Genomic DNA, 22,173 nt, shown 5'->3' with positions numbered 1-22,173 from the left:
ACATAAATACTATTCCTTCAAATATGAAAAGCACCAAGAGCTACGAGGTGGGGACGAAATACGGCGGCAGGCGTTTTGTTTTTTGGAATGTTTGTTTGATGGAAAGAGCAAACAATTTAATAGTACCTAAATTAATAAGTTATTGAATATTGTAATAATACTATGATTAACCTTGATTACTTTATTTTACTTTAATTCATATTAATTTGTATTTATAAATACATCTTTAAGATTTCCGATGTAGGAATGAGTTTTCAATAATAAGAAAGCACTAAATATGTAAATTTCTGAAATGACAACTTCATTTGACAGTTATCTTTTACCTTGACTGGTGCTCATAAGTAAATACAGGGCCATAAGAAAGGAGAAATATTTAAAAAGAAATCGGTGATAACTCGTAAACGAGCTAATCAAAAATATTTAAAGATATTCTTTTGAATGTGGGTTTTAGTGCTCTTCAATAAACCTAAATAGAATTATTCTCTAAAATAATTAGGGAAGCCAATAATTGACCCCATTAAAATTTACATGGGATTTCCTATGTCCCGTCCGACGATGGAACACCCGGTATATATTTTTTTATTTACTCCGTTAAATACTAGTATTGAATATAAATCGAACAAGTCTCCATAGCGCGGCGCGAAAATGTTCAGCCTATAAAGGGAAAAGTCCAGAGCTCAATACCGGCTCGGGGTAAACTTTTTTTAATTTAAATTTCGTTTGTATTCTGATAGTAAAGTATTAAATAATTGTTTATTTTAATCACCAGAATTATTTAATACTTTACGATCAGAATATAAACAAAAATAAAATAAAATAAAGTTTACCCCGAGCCGGTATTGAACTCGGGACTTCACGTTTTATAGGCGGAACGTTTTCGCACCGCGCTATGGAGACTTATTCGATTTATAATCAAAACTAGAATTTAAAGGACTAAATAAAAATATAGGAAGTTCTTTCAACGCGCAGTAGTGAACGCAACGTCTATCGGCAGCCAGACGGCCTGCCCGCTGTTCCAGAGAGCATAGTAAAAGATATATCAAAGACCCAGCTTTCTTAAAATACTTGTTTTCCAGACGTTGCTAGCTCTCGTACTATAATATATCTAAAATAAAATTACTAAAATAAGACGTCTTTAAATTGTTGTTATTACTCCATTAAAACGGCTCTATGTAATTAATTAATGATAGATAATGGAAGTTGACATCTGCTTAATGCGTACCATTCTAAATAGCACCGACGATTTACGAACAGACTATACCGGTAATTAGCGTATCATAATTGTGAAAATGGGCAAGGCAAATGTAATGAACGAACAGCAAACCGCCATTATTGAGTTAAAATATTAACGTTGGCTATGGCAACAGTTGATAGAAACTGACCAGCGGACGATTTAAATCAAATCAATCGCTTCGAAAAAGCGGCGAAAAATAAACATGGAAATGCGTCGAAATTGTTTTAAATTAAACTCAGTCAAAACAGCTTCAACGCAATTTAAACAATTTGTTTATGAGGAACTAGTTTTTTGTTAAGTTTGGTTTGGTTATTACTTTGTATAATTTTTTTATAATGTACTGAACACAGAGAGAACAGTAAACATGTTGCCAAACATATGAAATAAACCGAGAATCTGTGCACATTGCTAAGAGACGTGGACGGGGATATAGCAGATTCGTCGCGATCAGACGCAAATTACAATCAGTACTTAAAATTCTGGAGAATGGTGTACATCATGCGTTCAGCTTCATTATTTAATTACGTCTCGTGATACTTGTGTGATGTTTATTTATTAACGAGTAATTTTCCCTATATTTTCCTCGCAGGCAGGATGTGAAAATCTTTATAAATAAAAGATTAACACGATTGTTGAAAATTGCTATGCACTAAAAGTAAATGGATGCTTTTTTATAATTTTTGAATGAAAAAAAAAACAAGCCTATCCATTTTTTCTTATTTAAACATCTTTTAAAAGATTTTGTATGGCAACGCTGCAACAGCACACCGTCGCCGTCGCATTTCTCTTACTCCGACTTAATAAGATACCTATTCGATTTACTTCCACACATGTAACTACCGAACCAAAAGTAAGAGTTGCCAGCACGGTATAATACATTTATAAGAGAACAATTTCATCGACATCCCCTGCTACAGCATTTTTTTTTGTCCCAGCCACTGAAGGTATTTTTATATTCCTTTTTCTAAATTGATTCAGTTTTAGGTGGAAGTAACGCTTGTCGTGCTTCTTCAGCTCTTTTAATATTTCCTCCATTTTAATGGAAACGTACGTGCGAAAGGTGTTTTTAAAGTGTAAGTGAAACTTCTTACGCACGCTGGGAGTAAAAATTCAAGGCCGTGACACGACACGACACACGAGAGGAAAAAAGTGGACATGACTTAGAAAAAAAGTGGACATGTGTATTTGGAGCGTCTTAACTCGGGCCCTATGTGAGCCTTTTCAAGCGCCATCTTTTCATGATATTTTGATGATGTTTCGTGCACTATGAAACCCCATCATCAATGAATCAAGTCAAAAAATCGTCCGATTTAAATGAAATTTGGTATGTCGATAGATTAGACCAAGGCCAACTTGACCGTGTACGTCCCATCTCACTGTGACAGTCAGTGTTGGTAAAAGAAACGTCAAAAGTTGATGTCCGATCGCGACCATATTTGGTGGGTAGGCTACTTGAGCGACGCCGACGTTTCGTTTACATCAAGGTGGGTCTAAGGATTTAATATTGAAGAAAAATATGGATCTATTTCGACAAAATTGGGGACGGGCTACAGGATGACGCCCTCGACGTTTCGAATCGATGACTCAAAATGAGCGAAATCATCAGGATTTTTCTTAATTATGGGTCGATTGGAAGCAAACTTGGTACGTGGATGGAGATACCCGAATGGGGTCCTCAGACGGATAAACGACATTTTAATACAAATTTTGTGAAAGTGACTCATATTCTACAGGGTTGTGCACCTCATTCGCCTCGGTTGATTATACGAAAACGCAAAGATGTAGAAACAAAATATTTTATGGGTATATGTGGGGAGGCAATGTGCACAATTTAAAATTATTTTGAAGTGTAGAGGGTGTTTCAGAACTAAGATCCATACCAAAGTTATATTTTTTCTTATGGAACACCCGGTATATTATTTCATTTTTGGATTCTTGCTCTAAAAAAGGTATTTATTATAAGGGTTAAATATGTTTAAAATCTTTGGTTTTTGAGATATATAAAGATATGTAAAAATGCATGCTACAATAGAATAGATTATTAACACCCTGTACATTGATTTTCAGAACTAATTCTTGTGCTGACTTTTAAGTCAGAGAAATAAACTTTATTGAAAAATTTGATTGCTTCGTTTAATGTATACAGGAGTATCAAAAATTGCTGGTCTATTTTAAATTCTTATTTTACATAAAAACTTGGTTATTTCAAATACAACACCCTGTATTTTTTTAAATCAATCGAAGCAGATTCAAATGCTCTTCAAAAACAAAGTTTTCATGTAAAATAAATATTTAAAATAGACCAGCAATTTTTGATGACCCTGTATACATTAAACGAAGCAATCCAAATTTTTCTGTAAAGTTTATTTCTCTAGCTTAAAAGTCAGGGCAAGAATTAGTTCTGAAAAGCAATCTACAGGGTGTTAACAATATATTCCATTGTAACACATGCATTTCTAAATATCTTTAAATATGTCCAAACCAAAGATTGTTTACATATTTTACCCTTATAATAAATACCGTTTTTTGGGCCCAAGAATCCAAAAAATGAAATAAAATACCGGGTGTTCCATAAGAAAAAATAAAACTTTGGTATGGATCTTAGTTCTGAAATACCCTGTACATTTCAAAATAATTTTAAATTGTGCACATTGTCTTCCCACATATACCCACAAAATATTTTGTTTCTACAACTACTTCTTTCTTTCCGTTTTCGTATAATCAACTGAGGCGAATAAGGTGCGACACCCTGTATATTAATTTTTAATTTATTACTTTTCCAACATTTCAAACTACACTTTTTTGAACATATCTTTCAAATCCTTCAATTTAATAGCCGTTAGTAAGAAGTTTCATTTCAAATATGCGCATATAGTGTGCACACAATTTTTGTATGTAGATATTAAGAAGTGTGTTAATGCTAGAAATATTTTTTGAACGAAATGTAAAGATATATTAAGTAGTTTAATTAAAACCAGAACCTCAATATCCTAAAAAAAAGTTTACTACAATATTTTGGGTAAGGTTATATTAAATTCATACGATGGAATATTTTGTGAATGTGTCAATTTAGAGACTCGCTAAGCGTGTAAATAATTTCCACGTCCAGATAAGTCCAAGTTGAAAAAAGGAGACCTTTACATAAAATATTTTACATTAAACTGTACAAAAGTTTTGGTATCAAAATCATTGGTACCCTGATCAACAATATTCGTTTCGCAGATGATACGGTTGTACTGGCTGAGATTCTGCACCTTCAGAACATGATGGACTGCATCGTTGAACATAGCATGCAGTACGGATTATATATCAATGTTAACAAAATTAAACTTGTTGTATTTTCCAAAACACCGGGAAAGACTGTCCTCAGAATTAACAACAAGGTAGTAGAACAAGTATCGTCCATAAAGTATCTAGGAGCCCTCGTTAACGACGCTTGCGACCCCAAAACCGAAATTTTAGCTAAGATCGAACAGGCCAGACGTACTTTTGCTTCCATGAAAACCCTCTTCTCCAGCCGAGATTTAAGCCTCGAACTGCGCATACGTACGTATGCTGCGTTGCTACATCTTTCCAGTATTTCTTTACGGCTCTGAGAGTTGGACACTCAATCAGACATTGAAAAACCGCATTAACACTTTTGAGATGTACTTGTATCATCGTATGCTGCGTATCTCCTGAATGGATAGAGTGACAAATGAGGAGGTGCTCAGATGGGCAAAGATAAAGAGCTCCTATCAACAGTGAAGGAAAGGAAGTTACAGTACGTCGGTCACATCATGAGGGGTGGTCGATATGAGGTACTCATACTGGTCATCGAAGGCAAAATTGAGGGCAGGAGATCAGTGGGAAGAAGGCAACACTCCTGGCTTAAGGATCTGCGTCGTTGGTTCGGAAGAACATCAATTGAAATTTTCAGAGGTGCGGTTTCACGCACCAGCATAGCCAGTCGGACCGCCAACTTCCGAAGGGAGACGGCGCGGCGGCCTAAGAAGAAGAAGAAGTCCAAAGGTTTTATATCAGTTAAAATCAAATTTAGATAAATACATCTGTCAAAAAGTAAAGCACTAATAAATTTCTACAACTAGATGAATCCGTCAAGATATTTTACCAATTAAACCCGAAAGCTGAAAGGCATTCGATAAAATTTCTATCAACTAGTTATAGTTACTCCTCCCTCTCCCTCCTCCCACAGAGAAACTTATAATTGAAATTCAGGTCCGGACCTTAAGACCGTTAACAATCCGCATAAATACATTGTTACAGACCGCGTTTAGGGGATCGGGATAATCAATCCTCGACCATTAAACTATTGTGCTTCCAGTATCACTTTCGAATTGGTTAATTCCGACGTTTAAGTAAAACAATGGCGATAGATACTTCAGACAAGAACGGGATATTGTTTTAGGAACTAATTTATGTCGTTTAAACCGAGTGCACATTGTCTAGGAAAAACTCAATATGAAGTTTACTGCTTTAACTAACATTATACCTAATTTATTCTTTATTTCAACTCTTATTCTCTTAAGCTTCATTCAGAACCTCGCAATTAGTGGAAAAAATTAATGGTTTCAATTAGACTTTATACTTTTTAGTTTACGATCATTTACGATGTTTAAAAAACACAATTAAAATTAATAGAATATCCTAGCAACAGCTTGCGTCAGTCAGTTGTATCCATAGCGAAGACCTAACATTTAGCTTATAAAACAATCAACTTTGGATTTCTAACCACAATTTCTCTTGACGGAAGATAATCAAAGGCCAAAATGACATTTCTCGCAAATTTTGAAGTATAGTTAGTAAAAAAGTCAAAAGTTTGATAACTTTTATTACTAATTGAAAATGTCTAACACTAATTTTGACGTTCTGAATACTTACATTGAAATTAAAGGAACAAACTTCTACGCTAATTGAAACCACTAATTTATTCCACTAATTGCGAGGTTCTGAATGAAGCTTTAGATCTTATAAAACAGCCTCTACTCTATGCGGAAAACTCTTCAAAACAGGTCAATTCGCGTTACATAGCCCAACTTTGTCGCATTTCGGTTTATTTCCAGTTGTCTTGACCCACTTCAGTATGCCTCGACCTACTATTCTTAAAAGCCCCTGAAAACTACTCGTGAGGAGGACGTGGGGGATTTTTTTTAGTGTTTTCTGTTGCCTAGTTCAATTTAGTTTCGTTTTGAGCTATTTCCAAAACGTAGCGGTACCTGTACCCGAGGCAAAGGACTTTTTTTCATAAATCTCAATATAATAAGTAAACTTAGACGTTTCTAAAATAGCTTTTATTACGATGACATTTCGTTAATTAAATCTCGTTTTATATTGATAATATATTCCACAGAATTAATATTTGAACACACGTTTATAATCTGTATAGTCGAGATTTAAGAACAAAACTTTTCACTTAAACTGCAAGAATATAATAATTATAATATTTTTATGATTTAATTTTATTATAACGAATTAGTATATAAAATTGTATATGACATGTTGATTTACGGTTAATTGTTTAATATAAGAGTAGTATTGCTTGGTGAGTAATACTGGTAACATTATCAATATATTAAGCTGATTGGGAAAATTATTGATTGACAACAAAAGTATGGTCCACGAACATTTAATAAAAGCAATGTTCCTTTGTTGTTCTTAAAACAAATCTGTAAACGATAATTTTATTAGCACCTAGCATGGTTTGATATAAATCCATTCAACTAGTATTTATTATGCAGGAATTTATACAATTAAAACTAGGGAAACAAAACCACATTCGTAAACTCAACTTTGCTACAGACTACAGTATAAATGTTAGTTAAAATGTTTCTTTACCATAACCAGAAATAATAAATAATTGGACAATTTTTTAAATAATTTTGTGTTTATTTCGTTCATGAGGCGCAATACCGTGGAATATAAACCGATAAATGGTAGACCGCTAGCTAGTCACTGTTTTATATTTTTTTACTATATTGTAATTAATCATATTAGACTAGAATTAAAACTAAATATTCTTGTGTAACCTTCGAGGACGAGGAATAATTGTTTTCATATCAGTTTTTCCATATTTACTTATTTTCTGAAGCCACCACAGCGTTTGACCTTGATTGCTTCGTGCCATTTCACACAATAGTACGATAAATATAAGTCCGTGTTATAAAAATTAGTTCACAAACAACCAATCTTAGTCGGTGTCAACTGAACGCCTATATAAACGCTCAATTTGTATATATTAGTTTAGTTTTAATCATTTGCTGATGATGCTAATATTGTTAGCAAAACACGCAGTTCTTAGTGCAAAAGTAAAGTGTTTTGGTGTTTTGTGGTGAATTAGTATTGTATTTTGTTGTTATAACACCAAAGGTTACTACTCTTAACTGCATGTAATCTAACATAATTTGCTAAAATTTGTCGATCGATAATTCAATTTTGCATTGGTACCAACCATTAGTCTTAAAATTCTTAAACAAAGTATTACCTAAACTATTAATTATTCTGTGTCGCTCCGAATATAAATATTAATATTATCATTATTTTTACTCCGTCACATGGAAGCTCTTTATTCAATAATTCATGTTTTCGACAAGTGGTAATTGAACGTCCAGACGGTCAAACAACATCGTTAACATTAATTAATCATATAGACTGAACGTGAAAATATACCGAAACTCGCAGGAAATCGCTCGATATCGTAGAAATTATCGAGTGTTTTACATTATTAAAAAAACGACAGGTGAAACAACGGACCTTTACGGGCCAATGATTAATGATGGTGCGTTGAAGGCATGTCTTTAGGAAAATAGATTGTTCGGGGGAGAACTCGGCACGCCCCCGCTTTTAATTAGCTTAACACCAATAAAAATTGATTTTTGCGTATACAGGAAAAATACATACAATAAAAATACTAAGAAAGGTGTCCAATACATTTTTATATTCATGCATACCCAGCCCTAGGACTACCCAAGTAGCATTTTTTTAGACACCAAATCGAAACAAAATCTCTGCTGAGGAACATTGCGAAACAGTTTCGTCACATTTTTGATACATATGTTTCGTAACATAAATAGCTTTTTAATAAATAGTACTGAAGCTGTGGTTGGTTCCTTGTGAAACATCGTTGAAATATTAGTATTTTAATAAAACACGCTTTTAGATGTATCAAAAAACTTTTAATAAGAGTAACTTTAACTCTACATATATGTTTCGGCTTGTTAAGTTCAGTTCTTAAAAAACTCTTGAAAAAGGCCTAAAGCCGGGTCCACATATGTAGCATCTTCGTGTATCATATCTCCGTCGCGTTGCACCAACATGTTTCATGATCGCTAGTTTGGACGCCGAATTAACGCGATCATATGGTACACCTTTGTGATACCGTATCTGATACATGCCAATCCAAATTTTGGCGCGTATCTTAACACTGCGTATCGGATACACGTATCACGATCTGTCATTTGGACGTGTTTTGATACAGTATAACGATACAATTGACTTGATACGCCGTGACCCGTCTTGAGGCGGTTTTTCTCCGATCATCAAAGGGGCATTGAGGGTTCGCTGAGAAGAATGATGAGTGATGAACATGATACGACGATACAAGGTTATTTGTTGTACCGTCCATATACAATGATACGCACGCTTGTACGCTGGTACGTATGCATTTTATAAGTATGGACGCTTACTTTGGCACGATATGCATATTCAGTCGACACAGCCCAAATAAACGTCCATACTTACGATACAAGCTCTTGATACGTGATACATGATCCTGATACATTAGAGTGCTCCATATGTGGACCCGGCTTAACAAGCCGAAACATATATGTAGAGTTAAAGTTACTCTTATTAAAAGTTTTTTGAAACATCTAAAAGCGTGTTTTATTAAAATACTAATAGCTTTTTGTTTGGAAACATTTTACCAAAATATGGTTTCGCTACGTAAGCTATAAAATAAAGATATTAGTGTCACAAATTTGTTGAAACTTTTAAAAAACAGATGTGGCTCACATCTACAGATTTCGAACCCATTTTGTGCCTGAAAAGTTTCCATACTTTATTTGATATTCTGTCAAATATTTATATAACATAACCTTATTTTATTGTTTCGAATTTGTCCTGCAGTTTTTGCATTTAAGCATTCTTCAAGTTTTTATAGTACTATAATTAAAAAAGCAGATGGAAGGACATATAGTGAATACAAATACAGATATTTTTCGCGTTACAAAGATTTGTTTTAGGAATAAATGTAATAACAACCACTATCCATACCCAACAACAGGTAACCGAAGAAAAATGTTACCATCAAACGGTTTTTTTTCCTTTTTTTAACTTTGTTATAATAAGTAAATAACTAGGTAACTAGTTCGAAATTTCTACACAGATAGCGCTAAATCGAAACACTTTGGAAACAAGGTTTATTGCCGATTCATTTTAGAAACACGAGTTTCTGTCTTTTTAGACACAAATGTGATACAATGTAGATGGATTTGTGTTAATTAATGAAATAAAATTCCGCCATGTTGGCTAGTGATAGAGTTTTTAACTAAAAATATATATGTTTTTATCGGCTGTTGAACTTTTAAACTCACAAGAACACGTTCTACTTACATTGATTTTTATAAGGGGCATTGAAAATATGAAAGTACATTATTAAATTATAAGATGAATTTGCTTTTGCCAAACATTTTTGTGCGAAAAAACCTAAAAACAAAGATTTTAAGACAAAAAATTATGGCGGAGTTCGACATTGTTGACGGTTGTTTTCATTTTGAAATCCACACACAGATGTAGACTATTTTAGTTTGGTATTTTGTTTCTTCGCATTTAAAAAGAGTGGCTGCTGAAAACGGGAACATCTTGGACACAAATTGCAGAAAATGTTTTGCCTCTAAAACATTTCCTCTAAAAGTTTTGATTTCGTATCGAAACATTCAGGAAATGGCTAGTGCCACCACATTGGAAACACATGTAATAGAGCCATATAAAATATATAGATTTCGAAAATGTTTCCTATTTGTGGCATACCGTTTCCATTTTGTGTCAAGAAACAGACACGATTATTAGAAATATTACCTAAAATGTGTCCAAAAATTTTATTAGGGTATTAAAAAAAATCAACCGTGTATTTTTATATTTCCAGTTCTAATATTAACCAAGCAGACGGCCTTCTGTCTGGCAAAACGCTTTTTTAATCGAACCAAATTATAAGTCTGAATAGATTTTAATTGCTTTAGGGAGTTTCAATTCCAACGGATATTCCTTGATTTTATTTTAAAACGTATTTAATACTCTTGGAAATCAAGCAAATAAAAGAAGTTTTTAAAATTTCTATATACATTAATGTTATATCCTCTATATGTGCTTAACTAAACATTATTGTTCTTAATAAATTAATTTATAATTATTATTAGCTATCCGAAGTAGCATTTTTGGACACATTTTAGGTAATGTTTCTAATAATTGTGTCAGTTTCTTGACACAAAATGGAAACTAATATATATAACAAATCCTATATATTTTATATGGCTTTATTACATGTGTTTCCAATGTGGTGGCACTAGCCGTGTCCTGAAATGTTTCGATGCGGAATTAAAACTATTAGAGGAAATGTTTCGAAACATTTTCTGCAGTTTGTGTCCAAGATGTTTCCGTTTTCAGCAGCCACTGATTCTAAATGTGAAGAAACAAAATACCAACCTAAAATTGTCTATCTCTGTGTGTGGATTTCAAAATGAAAACAACCATCAACAATGTTGACTTCCGTCATTATTTTTTTGTCTTAAAATCTTTGTTTTTAGGTTTTCTCGTACAAAAAATGTCTGGCAAAAGCAAGTTCATTGTTTAATTTAATAATTTATTTACATATTTTTAACGCCCCTTCTATATATCATTATTTTTTGCTACAAAATATTTTGGTTTGAACTATGGATTGTTATTTTTATTTCCATATCATGGTTCTGAAAATAAAAATATAGAAATCAATGTAATTAGAACGCGTTCTTTTGAGTTTAAAAGCTCAACAGCCGATAAAAACATATATATTTTGGCTAAAAACACTATTACTAGCCAAAATGGCGGAATTTTAATACATTAGTTTATAAAACTGACATAGAGTTGGACACAAATCATCTACATTATCATATTTGTGTCTAAAAAGAGAGAAAGACGTGTTTCGAAAATGAATCGACAATAAATGGAGACTTTGCTTCCAAAATGTTTCGATTTAGCGCTATCTGTGTAGAAATTTCGAACTAGTCACCTGTCAACTACGCCAATCAAAACTTGTGGTCAAAATAATTAAAACGTTTTTATTTATTATCTAATTGCCTGTAATTTGAGACTTGTTTCATTAATTTGAAATTAGTATTACGTAGACAATGATCTTTAACAAAAATATTGTTGAGCAACGCAAGATTTATCTGCTCTACTATATATGAGCCAAAATTGATCTTCTAATTTTCTTCTAGTTAAAATTGATCTTCTAGTTTGCCCAACATATTTCTGATTACAATCTTTACATGAATCTCATAATCTTTAGGATTACCTAATAGTTGTTATAATTTATTATTAGCACTATACACAAGTTTATAATTGACATTCTTAAAAATTCTTTTTAAACCACTGGATATTTCTCTATCAAACGGTATTGAAATAGATATTTATGATACCAGTGAGTTAACAGCATCATTAAGATACGTGTGCGAAAGTTGCACAACGAGTGCGTAGCACGAGTTGTGTAACCACACAAGTATCTTAATGGAGTTAACTCGCGTGTATTGTACAATATTTTATCTACGTCTAACTATAAAAACACAAATGAATTTTAAAAGTTATTGTTACTTAACTATATACCTATCCTAAATATCAACTACCTTTATACCTTTGTTCAAATAAAACCATGTATAGCAATGTCAATATGACGGAAATTATTCCCTCTGATATTGAAGAAGAGGCATTCAGAGCCATTTCTGAATTGCTTCCAGCAAGATCGAAACAGAAGTATGAATCGATCGAAACAGAAGTGAAAAATGAAAAGATCGAAACAGAAGTATGAATCATACTTAGAATATTCTAAGTATGAAAAATGGTGAACCGAAAAAAAAGTACACAATTATGGAAATGAAAAAAAAGGAGTGCGGTAATGAAAATGCGTGAGTTAAGAAGCTCTTAACTCACTCAAAATGCGTGAGTTAAGAGCTTCTTAACTCACTGACGTAGATAATATATTTTGACGTACCTACCTTTAATTTTACCATAAACTGCAAACTTATACCTACATTTTTTAAATATTTCATCAACTAATGAAGGGGAATATCCATTAAACTGAGCTACATTCCTAATGTAATTTCTTTCTTGTCTTAATTCTATATCATACCATTCACTGGTAAGTGGAAAACTAAGTAATCTATGAACTAAGAAATTTAAACTAGTCATCTTATATTCAACACTATGATAAAACTCGTTAGGAATTAATAGATATTAGGAATATCTACTGGAAAAAAAATATATTTTATAAATGTATAAAGACGATTATCCTAAAATAGTAGGAAATTGAACTTGATCCATTTTAATTCTGACCACTCCAAGTATTTCAGTAATTTTGGATCATTTCATCGAAATAAAACCTAACTATTTTTTTATAAATTTCCATTAATTAAATATGAGGTTGTTAATGTTTGTATTTTGTTTTAATTTGAACAATAACATTTAATTAGAAATAACAATACGCCAAAGTAATGTATTTAGCGCAATAGTCAGGTCGTTTAATTTTATTTGTTTAATAAACCGAAACTCGGCTGGAATAATATCCGTCTATGTTTCTTTTTAGTTTCTAAAAACGAGCTTTTTCCAGTCACTTGTTTTGATTAATTGGAGTAATGTTATACTTTCACTCTTCGAACATGCAATTGCCGCTCGAACACGAAGTCAAATGTATTTATAATTAGTTTCTTGTTTGTAAACTGAAAAACGGAAACAAGTGTATAGGTAATAAATTATTTATAAAGTACATACTTCCTACTTTTATAAAAGAGTTGCTATTAAATATTGCTACTTAAAGGAATAATAATAACTAACGGTTTCTTTCTATTTATTTTATGTATGTAATAAAATTCTTAAAATATTAAACACAGTTTTATATTATAAACTCTTCGGCACAAAATTCCGCCACCCAAAAATTTTGACAAAGTTTGATGTTTCATAACTTTTTAATTTGTAATCCCATTTTTATGACTATGGTATTAGTTTGTAGATAAATTTGTTGGCATTATTTTTTATTATTTTGATGCCTTGTATATGTCGGTTAGGTAGGTTTATACCGGGGTAATTGAAAACTTCGTTTATTTGCAATAAATTCAAAACACCCTGTGGAAAAAATTGGACGGGCATTTTGAATAAAAAATACTTTCCTGTAATATTAAATGTATTTCTAACATTTAGTTTTTTTAATTATCCTATTATCTCTATTCTTTTATGAACTACACATTTTTAAATACTGATATTTTTACAATCTTAAACTTGTTGTAAATGGAGCTCTCAATGCTCACCGTTATATTGAGGATGTACTCCAAAAGGTTGTTCCATTTACTCCTTTCATTGGAAACATCTTTATACTTTATAATGAATTTAAAAGAGCTGTTTGTCGTCGCTCTATTTCACCACAAACTGTAGCCCTAGCTCTTCTAGGTTTCCTTGATCTATAGCTTGATATTCATCAAGCTGTAGATCAAGAAAGAATAACTACCCTTATTCATTCGCTACGACGAAGAGCTCGAGCAGTTATTGCTGCGAGAGGTGGACATACACGCTATTAAAATTATTATAAAATTATTATTTTTGTCAATAAAAAATATCTGAAGTAAATACTATATTTATAAATGTGTAGCTCATAAAAGAAAAAGAAAGAGGAAAGAGGAAAAGAAAAAAGTGTTTTTTATCCAAAATACCAGTCTCATTTTTTCCACAGGGTGTTTTGAACTTATTGCAAAAACACGACGTTTTGATTTACCCCGGTATAAACCCACCTAACCAAAGAATATAAACCATTAAAATAATAAAAAATAATGTCAATAAATTTATCTTCACACTAATACCATAATCATAAAAATCGGATCACAAAATAAAAAGTTATGAAACATCAAATTTAGTGAGTTATTTTTAGGGTGGCGAAATTTTGTGCCGGGCAGTATATAAAGTTTAAAAATAAACTAAATATTAAAATTAGACAATACTAATTAAATATTAAAGTTAAAAAAATCAAAAATTGTCAATTAGAATAAAATGCAAATCATAAATCGCTCAGTTGTGCAAAACAAAAAACAAATATTTACTGGCATTATACTGGGCGAGTCTTAAATAAGTGCGAATATTTTCAGGGCTGGTAGATATCGATAAAAGGAAAATATTTTCTCTTTATCGTTTTTTAAATAAATCCAAAATAACAGAGTTATATTACTTTGAAATTTTCAAAAAAAATAATAATTTTTTGCTTAAATTTTGAGAACCACTGGATCTTTTCTGTATTTTCTTCCTTGTTAGATGTAAGGAGTTATCTTATCTCTAGGAGTTTTTAAAATATTTTAACAAAATAAAACACCACACATTCTGATACTCTAAAAAGTTAGTATACCATGTGGTGTATCAGAACACGGGACATAGGAAATCCCATGTAAATTTTGAAAAGGTCAGATCTTATCTCCCCAGATAATTTTATACATAAGTTGTATCAGACTTTTTGATTGAAGAGGCGTTGAAGTTGTACTTTTGTTTAGGTTAGGTTTAAAATTAAACATTTAAAAGTTATTTGCAAAATTCTACCTTCAAATTAGTAAAATTTATAATACGGTCCAGAAAAAGGTACAATTAAAATACCAGAAAAAATGTGATTGTGTCGTTGTCAAATTCGATGTCACATCTTGTTTACAAAAATTTGAAGGTACCAAATTGAGAAATTTTGTATAAAATAATTAAAATTTTCGCAACTTCTGAAAACGTTACTATGGTTAAACAGCATTTTGCTGGAAATAGTATTCTCGCTGTGTTGTGTTTGTCCCCAGCTCAGTCTCCGGAAAGCCTACACCGAATAAGTCAACGCAAGTGTTTAAAGAATAAACTAAGCAGAAGTTTGAGACTAAAGGCACGTATTAACCACATAGAAGTGTAAAGAAAAAGCAAATGTACAGGAAGAAAATAACAATAACCTGAATATTCTTCATGTCGAAGTAAAGAAAAACGTTGACTCTCGTCTATTAATGTTACAGTAGAAAAAAAGACATAGGATCTTTCGCCGAACGACTTCTCCCTGTAGAGAACATTAAAAACCGTCTATTAAATACAGAAATTTAGATGAACTGAAAACGACATCTCTGTGAAATGTTAAAAATTCTCCCCTTTAACAGCTTTGTATTGAAGTGTGACTTTTACAATCATTTGAGGGTATTGTTTGGCTGCGAATGGGGGGTTATAGAAACATTTTATTAATTTTAATAGTATGGTTTAATAAAGTACCTTTAGTTACAAATATTTCTTTTTTTGTTTGTTAAATTATTGTGAATGTATGTGGTATAAGCGAAGCCTGCGAGTGACCGAGTAATGAACAGCAATCAAGTCATACTCCGCGAATACTATTCTCAGTTCCATTATTTTTTTTTCTATATGATAATTCCACAATTCAAAAAAAAACATCCTTTTCAAACCACATAAATTCTTGTAAACAAAAAAAAATTACATCGAATTTGACAGTGGCAAAATCATATTTTTGCTGGTATTTTAATTCGAACAGAAATTATTAGGAAAACACTTAAATGAAAATGAAACTTCTACACTCTGTATCTCCGAAATGACGCATTGTAGGACATAAATTTATGCGGATTTTTTTACTTATTTTTATCTGTAGATTATATTGTTAAAGTTTCCAAATCACAATTGGGACCGCCCTGTATATAATCTAATCATATACGATATTCATAGTATTTTTTAATGTATGGCAATTTTATGTTTACATCTGGTTTGCATATTCGTTTTATTTGTCATAACATTTCATATCGTGTATTTATTGTAATCATACAAGATGAGTCTTAAATAAGTGCAAATATTTTTAGGTGTAGTATATTTCGACCCCAGAAACACGACTATGAGTTTTTTTCGCGAAATTATTTTTTTTAAATTTGGAATTTTTTGAAAAAATATATGGATTTTTTTTTAGTTTTTAATTAAAAAAAATCTTCCAGGAGATAATATCTGACCTTTTCAAAATTTACATGAGATTTCCTATGCCCCTTGTTCCAATGCACCACATGGTATACTAACTCTTTACGGTTTGATAAAATATTTTAAAAACTACTAGAGTTTAAATATTTTTGGTTGAGTTTGTGCACTGGGATTTCCCAGGAATTTCTTTATTGCCTTCTCCCGTGCTTTTTAACTCTTCATGCTCCCGGGACAGACCCTACAAAATTCAATAATATTTCTCATTCGGCTCCGTCTATTTTACAACAAAAAGATACAATATACGGCCCTAACGTTGTTTATTTAAGTCGGACTGGCGCATATTTGAATTCCCTCATCGAATAAAAAGCAGAATATCACGGCAATAAAAGAAGCTTTCTTATTCACTGGATGAAAATTCGCTTTCTACCAAGAAAATCAATTTCCGAGATATATGATATACATGACATAGACCGTTGTAGGTTTATTTCGTTCCATATCTCGGAATGGACGGATTGAGAAAGGGAGACAAAAATAAAATAGTGGCAATAGCCCTCTGGTCTTTTCTGTGATAGAAAATAAACTGAAAAAATGATGTGCTAGAGGAGATAAAGAATATTGTGAAAAATTTTAGTACAGGGTGTCCTATTTTCATGTATTTTATTTTTATTGTAAACTACAACTGCCATTACTCGATGACGAGTATTTGACACGCATCAGAAAACGGTTACGTAAGGCGTTTTCTTTTATGAGCTTATCTGTGACTGAAAAGCCCGATACATGATGTTATCTCTCTTCCTAACTCCGGACATTCAAAAATCTCATTACTTTGTTGCCTCATTATTATTATCTTAAACGGGATTTAGTAATCATGACTTCAGCGCTCCAACAGCTAGCTTTTTATACTGATACGTTTGTGACATCATTTGATTCTTAACAGTTGTCTAAGGTGTCTCTATTACAACTTGTTTAATGCGTTCGTGTACCGGTAGTTTCGCTTCTATTTTGTTATATTGGTAGGAATTTTCATTGCTCAGTACACTGCAAGTTTCGTTTTTGTGCTCAAGTAATGATTGTAGAAAACCCTGTCTTTTAATTTCCCGAATGCTCTTAAGGCGCTGCTAATCCTGTACTGAATTTCAGAGTCGATATTGGCCTTTCCGAGATCAAACTGCCGAGTTAATTGAATTTCGCTACATATTCCAAAATTTCTTCTCCGATTTTTATAGCACTGTTATTATTTTCCGGGGGAGTGCACATGATTTTAGTTTCATTGATATTCAGCTTAAGCCCCAAAGCCTCGTATGTCCAGGTATATGTGTTCAGCATTTCTTGTAATTGCTGTAACGTTTTTGCAACTAGAGCGCAGTCATCAGCGTATTGAAGTTCTGTGATGAATTTCATACGTATGTGTGTCTCTATTATATTATAACTTATCGAAAAGGTGAACATAATATTTTAACATAGACGGCCGGTTTAAATTAGGTAATCAAAACAAATCGAATAATTTATTCAACGTTAAATTCTGACTATTGGCTTTTCCATGCCAGTTTTTTTTCCATGTTAGCTATGCCAGTTTATTAAGATAACCACCATGGAAAACAAAATGTAACTTGTTAAATTAAATATTAAATAATACTTTTTTAAACTAGGTTGATTTATGTTAAAACGTTAAATATAACGCATTTTTACCTTATTTATGAAGAACAGACTATATTATATTTTTAGAAAAATAATTACAAAGCAAACAAAATTAAAAAATAATATACAGGTTGTCATATTTAAAAAAAACATAGTTTTCAGTCATGTTTCGAAAATGACAGCTCGCAGCTAAGAATTAGTTAGCAACTGGACTGTAGGTGAAAAATTCTACGGGATTCTCAGCTTTCACCTTTTCGACAAGATATAAGATATTCAAGACACGAAGGGTTTCGAAAAATTCAACATTTCCAAATTCGCCTTCTATTTCAGGAACTAAGAGGGCTAGGACAAATTAATAATATTAATACAATAAGATAGTTACAAAATATTGATTTTGCATACATCTTTTTAATATTCAGAAACCACAAAAACTTCATTTATGACACGAAAAATACTATTACCACAAAAAAAAATATACAGAAACCTATAACAGTTTGCATTTCGAAATACGTAACGAGCACGAAGGCTCTCACAGGTACAAATTGACGCGGGAAAGCCTGGCCTGAGCCCTGGCAATAGCCAGAGAGTCGTTTCTGGAAAGAACGCGAGATGCGGCCAATCGGGCTCGGGTCCAGATTGAATACGGACGAGAGCCGGAATACGCGAATTGCCCATAAGATATTTATAAGAAACGGGAAAAATGGGGAAAACCGAGTGTTGCCAAATCGGTACAGTTTTATTTTTTGTCTTAATAGTAAATATAAAACGTTTAATACATCAGATTATTTTGTAAAGGGTAAGATTATTTTTTTTTGTTATTTCAAAATAAAAGATAAAAAGAATTCAAATCAGAGATGTAGAATGCATGGGACGGGAGTTAATCACCGCGGATCACTTACAGATCTATTGTATCCCTCTTTTTTAAGTTATAACTCATCATGAGTCATGCTTACTAAATCCTGCTTATGATCACGTATCGGCTGGTCACGTATGCAGGATGCAAGAAAACCGCCTACCAAAATATCTTCTTTACGGTGAGCTTTTAGACGATAAGAGGAAACCGGGTGGACAACTCAAAAGACCATCCAGAATCAGTGCAACAACTTCATGCCTTTATTATTACATTTATCAATATAACTTTATATATATATAAATTTGTTTTAATAATGCCTAGGAACAAATAAAACAAAATATTTTATTAATTATAACACTTTCTGAATTTTACACCTTAAAAGTTGGTTAATTAACTTTAATCTTAATTTTTTTAAACCAATACCTTTTGACATTATCTCTATTTAATATTTATCTATCGTGTGATGTTATTTTACAGATACTCCAGTTTTGGTACCATATACGAGATGGTATACAAACTTTATTTGTGGCTAATACAACTCTCTGGCCATAATCTCTGGCAAACTGTCTCTGGCGGTCTCTGGGCTCCGAATATTAACTGTAAACTATGGTCTGGGTCAACACTTAATTTTTCCTCAAATTTCCTTCCACTTAATTTTAAAAAACACGAAACACACGTAATAACACATCCCAAAATGCAAAATGCAAAATATTTATCAACCCTATTTGACATAAAATTATAACCTAACAACGCAATGTTGGCAAGATAACCTTGGCAAGAGTTTGACAACTCTAAAAAATCTTAAGTCAAGCATCGGTGTCCGTTTGTCGTTCATCGTTCCTTCAAACCAATAATATTGAAATATAACCATTCATTTAACTGTCATATTTTAAATAAACCAATAAAACTGGTTAAAAACAACAAAAGACGGCGCATAAATTTATACAGGGTGCCCCAGAAATAAGTGCAAGTATTTTAAAGGGTGGTAGATCTCGATAAAAGAAACATATTTTCTCTTTATCGTTTTTCAGCCCTAAATAACGGAGTTATTTTACATTGAAAATTTCCAAAAAAAAAATATTTTTTGCTAAAATTTTGAGGACCACTTCTGGATTTTTCTGGATCTCCTTTCTGGTAAATTTAGTCTAATACCTATCAACCTAGATATATCCATTATCAACAAAATTATGTTTTTTAATTAAAAACTAAAAAAAATCCAAAATTTTTTTCGAAAAATTTCGAATTTTCAAAATTTTTTCTTCGCGAAATAAACCTCATAGGCGTGTTTCTGGGGTTGGTTTGGTACCAGTTAAAATACTTGCACTTATTTCTGGGACACCCTGTATATAAACCCATCCATAGTTAACTTAAAAAATATTACAAACTTTTTTTAGTGAAATACATGGATTGGTAATCTTACCAGAGAAAAAAAAGAGAGTGTAGTAGTAGTAGTAGTGTTTATAATATATTGCTTTGTGTCTCTGTTGGATGAGATTATTGTACTACCTAAGTAAATAGAATTTAAATCTAACCTTAAAATTAACTAAATATTCTAACCTAATCGAAATCTTTAATTTTTCGTTTTCAAACCGCTTCAACATTTTTTTCTTATTTCCAATCTCACCCTAATAGCGATCAACCTCGCAACAAACCGCATATCGGCCCTCTGTGTCTACAACGATCCCTTCTTAATCTCGGAGAGAGTTGCGACGATGCCGCCAATAAAATACAGGTAAATAATTTCGCGATCTGCAATAAAGCCCGTACCGACGTAATTTGGACGCCTCGCCCGTGTGAATCCCCTGAATAATCCATGGGCGAAGTTCTCGATTGCGCCGCGCTGTTGTCGGTTGTTGTTTCCGCTATTTTCGTTCGAATGAATAATCAAGCGTTGTTTGTTCCGGTGGGGGAATAGGGAGAGAGATTAGGTAAACCGTTGCCGAGAAGGGAAACGATTGGAATATTGAGAAGTTTAAGAATATATTGAAATCAGTGGCGGTTTCTTAATAACTACACATGATAATTTACAGGTAAAGGGTAACTCAAAGCACGAAATTACCGGTTTACTGACAGCCTTTTTTTAAAAAATGTCTATACTCATGTGGCGGATTCATCTTTCCAAAAAAGTCCTATATGGGTATTTTGCCCCTGCAAGAAAATCTACAAAATAGAATAGTTATTTTTTGTAAACACTGCTGGCGTTAATCCAACGGAGACTAATTGTCAGCAGTGGCTTACAAATGAACGAATTTGTCTAACGGACAAAAAAATGCTTAACGTTTCTGAAAGTTTCTCTCTTTCCGTCGTCGGAAGCAAAAAAATACAAAGAAAAAACTAATTAAAATATACAGTATACACAGATACGTCTACAAAAATCATATGCGTATTAATATGACTTGGATAATTTAAATATTTTTAAGTATGATTAACCATGCTCCATAAGAAATGTACGACCACCATCCCAGTATCACACTTCTTCAGCTATTGGCAAACTCCTGATGGACACATGCCATCGACTTCGAAAATAATTTATCGATAAATGTTTTTGTTACAGTTTGATTTGGATAATTTAAATATTTTTAAGTATGATTACCCATATCCCATAAGAAAGGTATGCCCTTAATCCCAGTATCACACTTCTTCAGTTATTGGTAAACTCCTGATGGACACATGCTATCAACTTCAAAAATTTATCGATAAATAATTTTGTTACAGTTTAATTATGATAATTTAAATAGTTTTTAGTATAAATAATTGTATTTCATAAGAAAATTATCCTCTCCACCTCAGTATCACACTTCTTCACCTCAGTTATCACACTTCTCCTGATGGACATATGCCATCGACTTCGAAAATTTATTGATAAATGTTTTTGTTACAATTTGTCTTGAATAACTTAAATATTTTTAAGTATGATTAACCATATTCCATAAGAAATTTATGCCCTCAATCCCAGTATGATACTTCTTCAGCTATTGGTAAACTCCTGATAGACACATGCCATCAACTTCAAAAATTTATCCATAAATAATTTTGTTACAGTTTAATTATGATATTTAATTAGTTTTTAGTATAAATAATTGTATTTCATAAAAAAATTACCCTCTCCACCTCAGTATCACACTTCTCTTCAGCTATTGGTAAGCTCCTTACCTTACAATTTGAATAACTTAAATATTTTTAAGTATGATTAACCATATTCTAGATTAACCATATTTACAAGAAATTTATGCCCTCAATC

The sequence above is a fragment of the Sitophilus oryzae genome, unplaced genomic scaffold (genome assembly GCF_002938485.1).
Source record: "Sitophilus oryzae breed Bouriz unplaced genomic scaffold, Soryzae_2.0 scaffold_684_pilon_pilon, whole genome shotgun sequence".
NCBI lineage: Eukaryota > Metazoa > Arthropoda > Insecta > Coleoptera > Curculionidae > Sitophilus > Sitophilus oryzae.
Note: the sequence above shows the minus strand (reverse complement) of the source record.